Source organism: Scardinius erythrophthalmus, assembly GCF_964197995.2.
Source record: "Scardinius erythrophthalmus genome assembly, chromosome: 10".
In the NCBI taxonomy this organism is placed as follows: Eukaryota; Metazoa; Chordata; class Actinopteri; order Cypriniformes; family Leuciscidae; genus Scardinius; species Scardinius erythrophthalmus.
Window position 1 is genome coordinate 4,723,948 of NC_138230.1, and position 12,203 is coordinate 4,736,150.

General features: G+C 36.7%; 1 protein-coding gene across 1 annotated transcript in view; it reads left to right on the forward strand.

Annotated features, from left to right (window-relative positions):
* Nucleotides 1-12,203, forward strand: part of LOC308697126 (uncharacterized protein) — an 874,503-nt gene that overhangs the window by 610,741 nt on the left and 251,559 nt on the right. The gene's annotated exons all lie outside the window — the stretch shown is intronic.

The following is a 12,203-nucleotide window of genomic DNA, read 5'->3' on the forward strand; positions in this document are numbered from 1 at the left end:
TAAGGGTGATAATATGCTGACTCTCAAAGAGCCACCTATGGTTAAACTTGGAGATCAAGGATACTGGCAAGACACTGTCTTTTCCTCTGGCCTATTCAGCCGCAATCATCAACCCCTCGCCGCCCGGAGCCAGGCTTGGGAAGCCATTCCAGGCGAGTCAAAAGGTTTTGAGACAATAAAATGGTGCTACTCGCTTCAGTTCTCTCGCAGACTCCCCAGCTTCAGGGGTGTGAATTACACTATTTGTATCGGACACCAATTCTCAGTTCCTCTGAACCAGAGTGCAGGTTCAGCTAGAAGAAGACCCACAGCCCACAGCGAGACTTTTACAGCCGTTACTTCCTCATCCGCGAGAAGGATAGAGACTTAAGATGTCTAAACAGCACTCTGGTGAAACGGCCAACCAGAATGTGGAAACAAATGCTCTCGTAGATCTGCTCATTGGTTTTTATCAATGCATCTGAAGGACACACACTTTTAAGAAATGCATCTGATGCAGATCTTTTCCCTCTGAGCCGATAGGGAGTTTGCATCCTAAATTAACTCAACAATTGGTTGCTCTTAGCCCAATCAAAGGAGGAACTGTGTGTGCACAGACAATAACAAGCACAAACTGTGTTAAACAGAATTTGATGTGCAAGCAAAAAGGTATCAGGCCTATTATATTCGCAAATTTACTGTGGTAAAGTAGAAAAGCGAACCAAAGGAAGAATCGTTTAGGGAAAAGAAACGAGATATTCCATGTCCAATGGAATAGTGTTAAATGATAATCAGGTGACCAGATCACAAAACATAATACAAAGCTGACAAAGCTTAAATTAATGTGGTTGCATGACGTACATCTCTCATTCGGCACAAATCCAAATGTTTCCATGGCTGCAATGTAACATCTAATTGCTAACCTATTATTTATGTTGTAAATAAAGCTTTGTGATTCACTTGTGTCATAATATTCACATAAAATAGGATTCACGTACAAAAAAATGTGTTTTGGCAGACAATGGCCGGTACTACTCAGCACAGCCCTAGAGATATAGGGAGTTCCCATCCTATATTACCTCGATGATTGGTTGCTCTTAGCCCAATCAAAGGAGGAACTGTGTGAGCACAGATCTCTGCTCCTCAGCCATCTAAACAGCCTGGGGTCCAGAATCATCATGAGCAAGAGCTCGCTTTCCCCCAGCCAAAAGCCTCCTCAGTAGTTCCCCTGGGCCTCTTGCACCCCTGCAACACTGGTTGAAGGCCCGCGTCCCACCTTGAGCGAGGAGCGAGGGCTGTATTATTATCAGGGTGAACCATGGCTGTACCAGAGCCTTGGCCCCTGGAAATACCTCTTCTGTATCAGATGGGAACTGGGCTCGGTGTCCAGAAGGAAGGTTGTTGTAAAAGATGCCTCCAAGACTTGTTTGGGTTGAGCTGTGTGACGGGAATCCAGACTTTGGCTCATGGACAGGGGCGGACTGGGATATTTAAATATGACCTAATGAAATTTATGAAATTTGATATGAAATTTGTTTTACAAATTTTACAAATTTGTAAAACAAAGGGAAACAAACAGAAGAACATTAAGACACATAACATTATTAATATAAAACTATCAAGACAGAATATCTTAGACAATATCTAGCTAGGCTACTCTTCGCGCCAAATGTATGTTAATTTGAAGCATTTCACAGCATCTACCTCTAATGCTTTTTTTAACACGTAACTTCTCAGCTCCACCTTTTCTTTTCTTCCCCTTTTCATCCATGGACAATTATAATTATATGCATTATTATAAAGTAATTATCTGCTCAGAGAAATTCGATGTAACGGATCTGGAACACACAGTTTGGCAGTTTTTGTGTGTAGGCCGACTAAGTTTTTGTCAGTGTGTTCCGCACCGTCGAATCGGCGTCGCGCCTTCGGTGAAAGGGGGAACTCTGATTGGCTGTTCAGCTTAGTGAACAAGTCAGTGCACGATAATAATAGCAAAACAGCGAGCAAAGAAGTCAAAACGGTACAGATAGAAGGCTGTTTTAGGCTGTTTTCATCTTACCTGAGTGTTCCTTGGCGAATATTTCACTATTAACGGAGTGGAATAAAGAAAGTGTTTAGCAGGCTTGATATTCAAAACGGTAAGCACGCACTGCTTTGTTTACGGTTTGTGTATCTGCTGCGTCGTTTTCTCTTTTTGAATGATGAATAGATGAATATATCTGCAGAAATAGCCAGTTGTCTCATTTACACGCAGGCGCAGAACGCGCATTCTAGCTGACAGTCGGCAGGAGTTCTCTCGGTGTGTTCAAGTGCAGCTTTTTTCCCGCGAGACAGGTGACGCGAGGCGACAACATCAGTCGGCTTTCATCAGCGCTAGTTCATCGGCGTCGGCTTGGTGTGTTCCAGGACGTGAAAGGGGGCGTGTTTCAAGATACGCAATGGAGTAGACCAAACTAATTAACAGAGAGGGAGGGCGATGCACTCACAAAACACTTGTCGGTCGCGCCCGCGCGATCAACTCACTCATCCATTTGCGTAGAAAAGAAATGAAATAATTTCCAGCATTTTTTTTTATTATTATTTATATATTAGTGTACCGGGTGGGCCGGCACACTTTGGCCAGCGGCCCACCGGGAAAAGTCCCGGTGCTCCAGATGGCCAGTCCGCCCCTTCTCCTGGACCAAGCCGATGTCAAGCTGGCACATCAACAAAGGTGGGTAGAGTATTTACTTAAACTGTACTCAAGTAAAAGTAAAAGTACTTATAGAAATAGTTACTCAAAGTAAAATAAATATTCTTAATAGTTACTTGAGTAATAGTAAAAAGTATCCAATGAAAAAACTACTCAAGTAGCTAGTTACTTTGGATCATATAAAGGCCTATATATGTATATATTTAGATATTTTTTTATTTAAGGGCGTTTCTTCAACTAGGGGCACTTTTAGGCTTGTGAAGTTGAATAAAAAAAACTTGTTCAAAAGTCACGTAACACAGTCTCATAAGTTTAAATAATTTGTCTAGTTTTAAGGTCTGTAAGAGGACAAACTTAGATTACAAGAGAAATTGTTAATATTTTACATTTTTCCCGACCTGCAATGAACAAATGTCATTTCCACCACATCTCTATATACAGCTGTTATTTAAAAACAGAATAACTTATGCCACTCAAGAATAGTCTAAGATCATTTTTGTAACTAGTTCTATCAGTTTTTCCACAATGTACAATAATTATACATTTGTCAATGAGATAAATTGACTGCCCTAAGGACCAAATGATGAACTGTACACCTGTCACACTCTGAAATTTAATATTGGTTTGGGCAAGAGCTTATTAGAAAATAAATAACTTGAATGTTTATATTAAGTTGAGCATGATCTTGTAAATTGTGGATACATTTTTAATGTGTAATGAGAACTTTTTAAATGTTTTTAAAAAATGTGTGTGGTGATGGAAATGACGGTGGTGGTGGAAATGACAATGAATTAACGTGAATGTAGAGAAACAGTAATATTTAGAGAAATATTTATTTGAAAAACTCTTAAACTCATCACACTCAGTAAACTCAATTCACAAAGTCAATCTACTCTTGCAATCCATATCAATTGTACTTTGTAATCATAAATGTCATTTCCACCACATGCTGTCATTTCCACCACAGAGGGCAGTGTGGTGGAAATGACATTTCTGTAGTTTTTTGTGAAAAAAATGGAAGATAGCTTCACTGATCAGCTTTGAATTAATACTCAGCATTTCATGCATGCAAAATACTCTTATTTAACTTAAAATTTTTAACTTTTTAAAAACACCCTTGAAGGTACAGCATGTTTGGAAATTATGTAGAATAAATATATTAACTGATCAAGCAATATTTACCTTGATTTTTCTTATTTTGTTCTTGATGAAAATTTAAAATTGCCTCCATGTCCCACATGTGCTCTGATGTCTCTTAACATTTCCATAGAAACCACCTAAACAATCTTTCACACAAACTTTTTAAAGGGACATTACCGTGTTGTGGTGGAAATGACACCAATACTGTGCGACAACTACATTTTGTATAAAAAGTAATATTGATGGTGGTCTCACATTAAATACTATAATGTATTTTAATTATTTTACTAGTGCTTAATTTAGGTATATTAATAGTTACCAGATAAGTCATACTTTTAAACTGTATTTTCATTGTTGAAGTTAAAAAGTCTGGGTGTGCGACAAGGATAAAACAGTGATTTTGGCACCTATAAGGAGGTTGAAAAGTATGAAAAAATCATAATAGAAAGGTAGTAACAAGTTTTTAAGGAGGTTTTATTGTTAGTTTGAAAAAGAAAGAGGATTTTGTCTAAAATTGTATGTATTTTTAAAAATATGACCAAAGTACATAAAAGTGCCCATAGTCTAAGAATCACCCTTAAATGACTATTAGGCTATTATTATAATTAGATATCTTTGCAACAAAAACAGAAGAGATTTCTGCCATCTGTAGCCCAAAAATCATTGCCTGTCCTTTGGTTTTGTGGCAGGATGGGTTATTACCCTTCCTAATTTTTTAATTTGAGGTTTGGCCAATGGGCTGGGACCATGGGTGTATAAGAGCATGGGCTGCCAGTCATAGGCGTGCGTCACTTTCCGGGGCCGTGACGTTACCTACGCGCCCTGCTGCTTGTGCTGGAGAATCAAATGTGGACACTTGATACGGTAAGGAAAGCATTTACGACGACGTTTGTGTAATGAGATTCCTGTAGGTTGCTTTAATCGAGCGGGTACTAATCTGTATGCTTTATGTAGTCTAAAGTTCATCCGTGCTCTCTGCTGATGAGATATCCGGCGCCATGCATTGCTAGGAATTTGGGATATTAATCCCAGTGCAGCATCTGTGATTGTGAGTATGTTTGCTTGAGCCGGAAGCCAGGGGGAGAATGAATGGCAGTGTAACACTTTCTGTTTTGTTTGTAGGCGTGTGACAAGGGCAATGGCGGCGTTCTGGTCAATTGTTATATGCTCTGTGCTTCATCATAGAGTTGCTGGTCGCTCCAGTGTACCGTCCTTCATCATAGAGTTGCTGTTCGCTCTGACGCTTCGTCTCATCACAGTTGCTGTTCTGTTTCCATCGGATTCTTCTGTTTTTACGAGACGCTCTCAACGAGTTTGCATCTGTTTCCACGAGACTGAGCTGCTCTTAACGAGTCTTTATCTGTTTTGTGCTTCCTAAGCGGTGTCTCAGTGATATGTTTTGAGTTTCTTTTGTTTTCCTTATTTTGGTTTATTTCTTTAATTGATTTCAATGGTTGGGTATTTTTGAATTTGTATTTTGGTTTCAATTCATTTATTGTGATTATTGAATATATTGCTTTCATGTAACTATTTCTACAGTTGAGCTATACTGCCAATTTATTTAATCATTTGTTTATATTTAATTTGAGTTTATGCTTCCTTTTTGCTATTTTTGAACTGAGAAGTTGGTTCCTTCCCGGAACTGCATTAAGTTACTTTTTATGTTATGTTTATGCATATCTCTGCTCTCTTAACGTCTCTTTCTTTCTGGTTGTTGGCAGGACCTGGGCACCCGGGGGCAGACGAGTGACCTTTTGGTGGTGGCATCCTTCACTGTGTCGTGGTCTTCTCTGACCTTGGTCGCTGTGTGTGTGCTAGTGTGTGTGTGCACTGTGATTTGAGTGATTTTCGTTGAGGATGATATTCTGAGACTGCCCCTGTTGGTAAGCCTGGGTTCCTTTGCCACTAATGATTGAACTTAACAATTGAGATGAGTGTAATTGCTGGTCAATGCCTCTTTTAACTGCTAATAAAATACTTTTGCACGATAACTTATGTCTCTGACTCCAATGGTGATTAGGATCTGTGCGTGCCTTTAGGGGTTGTGCTTAATTCTTGGGGTGAAATTCCCCAGGTGGCGTAGTTGGAAATTATATCAATTTGAGTCAAACCCGCGTCCGCTTTGCCACAGTTTGTATAATAGTAACTTACACAACTACATTTGGACTATTAGACAATTTCGAAATAAAGTGACTCTGCAGAGTTTTGCATTCAAAGGCATTTAAAGGGAACCATTGACACAGAAGAATGAGTTAAAACTTTTCACATGTGCTCGCATTCATGACCGCTATTGAACATCTGAACACAAACAACAATCAAATGCACATCGACGGATCTTCTACTGTCTGTTCTCCAAAATGTAATCAAATGTATATTTCTGCAAGCATGTTATAGGCTGTTTAAACCGCCGCCAAGCGACGAAGGCGAAATGACACGAGGCTCTTTCAGTGGATGCTTCATGCCTCGATTAACAAAACCTTTGAAGCAGGAAAAGTTATTTATTAATTTACACATTTAAATATACAGAAAATAGAATGGAACAACTGTACATGGTATATAGAACATTCAATTAATTTCTCCTCTTACAGATACCATAGTGCTTGATTTGCAACATTCCTTCAAAGCAAAATATCTGAGCTCAGAAGACTTCAGTCAATGTGAGGTAATGAAAAGGACTGAGGATAGACATTGTCTTATCCTAAACAGGTAGTAATTAATTTGGTAAATATTTACTATTAGACTGTAAAGTCCACCAAACATTGAGCTGCTTCTAGATTTTAAGATAAATAACACAAGTAACAAAAATACGATATTACCATATTCCATTGCAAAATACATTATTAAAAAACTAATATTACTGTATCAAAAGAGGTTATGACATTTATAAAACAGCTAGTTCCTTTTAAAATAATGTATAGGTTTTTTCTCTCGGTTGTTTTAATCAGGGGCACAAAAATGGTGTTTGCAGTGTATGCCGTGGCACAATGGTATGGGGTGAGATTTCGGTCACAATTCTGCGAGCGCAAGATCACATTTTGAGCGCGCAAAAGGGCATTTCGCACGCGCGTGAACTGAGTTTTGCGGAGAAATGTTCGTCTCGCAGATAAGAAAATATTGCGAGCGAACGAAAATCAATTTTGCATTTAAAATAAGTATTTGGATGTGCGCGGACGTTCTCTTTCGCGTGTGCAAAGTTTCACTTTCTTGCTCCTTTCATACCAGCCGTGAGCGCTCTCTAAGCGCAGACAGCTCGCTTGCTCAACACAACCCAGCGTTACAATATGCCATAATTCCAGCCAATCAGAGATAAGACTGCTAAATTCTGATTGGCTGGCTTGAAAACCAATCACAAGACTCCCTGCATCACCGACTGCGGAAGAGAACTAGTGCAGTTGAGTTTATTATTTATGAAAAATATTCAAAAACTTCACTGTAATTCAATGTATTGTTGGCAAATTCAGTTCACACATCACTGCTGTCCTGATGGTTATACTACAAGACTTATTTTGTATAAATATCGTTTTGCGTATTTTTTACGATTATTATTTATGAAAAATATTCAAAAACTTCACTGTAATTCACTGGCAAATTCAGTTCACACATCACTGCTGTCCTGAAGGTTATACAACAACACTTATTTTGATAAAATATATATTTTAAATTGTATATTGTACTCTAAATGTATAATTTTTATGATTTTATGAAAAATATTCAATAACTTTACTGTAATTCACTGTATTGTTGCAAAATTCAGTTCACACATCACTGATGTCCTGATGGTTATACTACAACACTTATTTTGAAAAAAAAAAATTAAGTTGTAAATACAATTGTAAATTTATGATTTTTTTTAATGATTTTTATGAAAATATTCAATAACTTTGGACATCAGTGATGTGTGAACTTAATTTGGCAACAATACAGTGAATTACAGTTATGTTATTGAATATTTTTCATAAAAATCATAATTATACATTTACAATTGTATATACAAATTAAAATATATATTTTTCCCTAAAATAAGTGTTGTAGTATAACCATCAGGACAGCAGCGATGTGTGAACTGAATTTGGCAACAATACAGCGAATTACAGTGAAGTTATTGAATATGTTTCATAAAAATCATAAAAATTCTACATTTACAATTGTATATACAATTTAGAATATATATTTTGCCTATAAGTGTTGTAGTATAACCATCAGGACAGCAGTGATATGTGAACAGAATTTGGCAACAATACAGTAAATTAGAATATTTTTCATAAAAATCATAAAAAATCATAAATGTACAATTGTATATACAACTTAAAATATATTTTCCCCAAAATAAGTCTTGTAGTATAACTATCAGGACATCAGTGATGTGTGAACTGAATTTGGCAACAATACAGTGAATTACAGTTATGTTATTGAATATTTTTCATAAAAATCATAATAATTATACATTTACAATTGTATATATAATTTAAAATATATATTTTTCCCAAAATAAGTGTTGTAGTATAACCATCAGGACAGCGGTGATGTGTGAACTGAAATTGCCAACAATACAGTGAATTACAGTGAAGTTTTTGAATATTTTTCATAAATAATAAACTCAACTGCACTAGTTCTCTTCCGCAGTCGGTGATGCAGGGAGTCTTGTGATTGGTTTTCAAGCAAGCCAATCAGAATTTAGCAGTCTTATCTCTGATTGGCTGGAATTATGGCATATTGTAACGCTGGGTTGTGTTGAGCAAGCGAGCTGTCTGCGCTTAGAGAGCGCTCACGGCTGGTATGAAAGGAGCAAGAAAGTGAAACTTTGCACACGCGAAAGAGAACGTCCGCGCACATCCAAATACTTATTTTAAATGCAAAATTGATTTTCGTTCGCTCGCAATATTTTCTTATCTGCGAGACGAACATTTCTCCGCAAAACTCAGTTCACGCGCGTGCGAAATGCCCTTTTGCGCGCTCAAAATGTGATCTTGCGCGCGCAGAATTGTGACCGAAATCTCACCCCATACAATGGCGCCCTCTTCCGTGCAAGAAAGTGCACAACAAAAGATTGTTGTGCCACAGTCATTCTTTGAAAGTTTTCTTTAATAAAATGTTAAATATTATAAATAATCAAAAGCCTATTTGTTAAATGAAATTATAATTTTATTTATCTTTTGTTTAGCTTTCTAAAATTGGCTCAAAACTTTATTTTATTATATCAATTGGCAGTGGGGGAGACAACAATGTTTTCAATGCTTTCAATTTGTATTATTATTATTATTATTATCCTCAACTTATTTCTGTTTTATGTTCAGTGCTGTATTATTTAAGAAATTACTTAAAGTTTTCCTCATAAAGAAATTACTTGAAGTTTTCCTGTACTGCATTTACTTAAAGTTGTCCTTATATATTTTACTTCAAGTATTCTTTGTGTATTTTACTTTTTTGCTTTAAAGCCAATCCTCATATGCTTTAGCTAAAGGGATTCAAGAGAGGAAGGATGAGAAGGAGAAAAAGTTATCTTACCATCCGGCTGTCAAAAATTAGAAAATTATCTAAATAGTAATCTAAGGAAAATAGTGTATGAATTTAAGATGTAACTTTTCAAAGAAATTTGAACCATATTTGAGAAGTATTGGCTGAAATCCATGTTTTTCGAACAGCCACAAAAAATGTCTACTCTACGTCTACTGACCTAACATGTAAACATTATGGGAAGCGCGCTAGCCAGACAGGATTTAAACTTTGTCGGCCGAAGACCCAAATTTGGTATCATTACCAAGCACAATGTTCTCTCTCCATTCCTGATTTCTAACACACACTTACAGCGTGTGGCGTAGTCTTGCGGCTATCAGAGCAGAAGCGTGTTTTCACCGAATTGCATTCTACTTCCTGTCTTCTCCAGCTTGAACGGATAACACACTCGCATCTCAAAATGCCCATCTTGGCGAGTATTCACGAAAATACAGTTGGTTACGTCTTAAGTGAACATAAACAGTTGAGAAAGAAAACAGATGTGTTACAGTATACTGGATCCATGCATTAGTTCTTAAAGTGACAGCAGCCTAATAAATACCTGCTGCCGTCTGTCATTAATATTAATCATACGACAAAAGACAAAGAGAAATTAACTCCCTTCTCGACTGAATAACTTTTGTGGCTTTAATAAGGTTGAATTTATATTTAATAATACAGTGAAGACTACTTGAATACAATGGAACTTGATTCCACCACCTAATAAAAAAAAATAAAAGACAATTCTGACTTTTTATTTCTCAATTGCGAGTTTATATCTCACAATTCTGACTTCTTTTCTCAGAATCGTGATCTTATGTCATGCAATTCTGACTTCTGAAGGTTTTCGAGGCTTGTTTCCGCCAATGAGTAAAAAATAAAAAAGGTAATTATGATTTATACATAATCACCTTTCTTATTTTTATTCATTGGCGGAAACAAGCCCCGAAAACCTTCACTGTTTATGTTTCATCTTGTTTATGCTATTGCTTGTAATTTGATTATTTGTTCTTATTTTATCACTGACTGTTTACTTGTCTTTAAAGGAGTCATAACCTAGTCTTAATTTGGATACCTACTGCTGTATTATAGTCTTTCATGCCCTTCTAAAAAAGAAAAGTGGAAAAAATAAATAAAAACAGAGCTCCTAAAACCTTTATTTCTGAAGGCATTATTGTCTCGCGAGATCTGATGCGATGTTTTGGCTGTCGTGGACGTAGAGTCCATTCCCCGTGTTTACCTTGAAGCTAACGTTACATACAATAGCCGCATTAGTAGTTAGCTGCTGTTTGTTACACACAGTAGAGCAATAAAAACAGTCTTACCGTTTCAATTTCAGGCAAGTCCCGGATGGTTGGAATGGCACCTTTTTTCAAACGGAGCTTCGTGGCCAACTTCGCCTGATATTGGCCCAAATTTGTGAATGATTCCGGGGTAAAATGTTTAGCGCAGACACCGAACAATAAGCCAGTTGAAAGTGTTGCTGGGACAGCGTCATTAAAAATGAATTTTATCCACTGGTCCCTGATAGTTTGGTCCGTTTTTGGTATAGAAAACACATTCGCATGTTGTTTCTGGCAGTCAACCACAGAGCAACTCACGTGTGCACTCGGTTTCTCCATCTTTCTCGACTGAACTGAATATGAGGGGGAGAGGGGAAGGGCGGGCTTCCTGCTGCGGTGTCCATATATGGTATATCCTGCCCCGTCTTGACGTCAAGACGGGGCTGAAATCAAAATCTCGTTTTTTAGTGCGCATGCACGTGGGCTATTTTACAAACCCTGAGGTAAACAAACGCTTCACTTTTAAATATCGGCTTCCCGGCCAGTGTATAATCGTTAGGCAATCATAACATACATTGATTCTCGTGAAAAAGTGAAATTTGCAGGTTATGACTCCTTTAATAATGTTTGAACTTAATTAGGCTAGCGGCTTTTGCTGTGGTATCAAAATTGAATCGAGAATGGTGAAATAAAATTTTTGGTGGCTTATTTATAAGAACACAATGTTATATGGGTCAAAACAAAGGAAAGGAAAACGATACTAATGAAATAATTATTATTAATAATATATTATAATTTTTTTTAATTTTTATTATTATTATTTTATTATTTTACTTGCATACCCCTCAGCAAATGTGCAGTTGTGCCCCTGGACATCTGTGCATCTTTTTTCTTCTTAAAGCAACCAGAATCAACAAACACATTGACAGTTCAACTGGGACAATCCAATATGCTTCAGATGGAAGGGGGGAAGCTGGGAAGAGAGCACATTAATTAATTCATTTAATTTTCATTTTAAACTCAATGTTTAAAGATTTTGTAAAGCCCTCAATGCCTCTTGCTTTACTTACTATGTTGTTGTGTGTCATAATTTATGTAGCTCAATCCGTCCTTTGATTCTATAGATGATATTGAAAGGTTAGTCAGTTTAGTGTAGCATTTAGATTTAATTGACACAGGGACAGGTAACTCTAGGCACCTGATATTGGACCAGTGACTAGGTTCGTTACAGGAGGGTAAGTGATCAAGGCACACAAGGACACAGATAATAGCGGGAAATTACTCAAATGTATTTTGTTGGTGCAAAAGTAATAATAATAAAAAAACAAATGCAATACAACCACAACAACAATTGAAGGAAAATAAATAAAAACAAATGAAATAATTGTTCTTTTCAATCCCTTGTTGTTCTTTTTGGTATCTTTGAGCTCTGCTCGCTATTTAAATAGGTTTATAAACAGCTTTCTTTTCTATTTGTTTCTAGGTATTCAACTTATATTTCAGTTGTTTAGTTTCTATTTTGGTTTATAGATATTTAGTTTTACTAACTGTTAGTTTAATAAAAGCTTTTCTTATCTTTAGGTTTTTTATATCTTTATATAAAAAATCATAGAAAA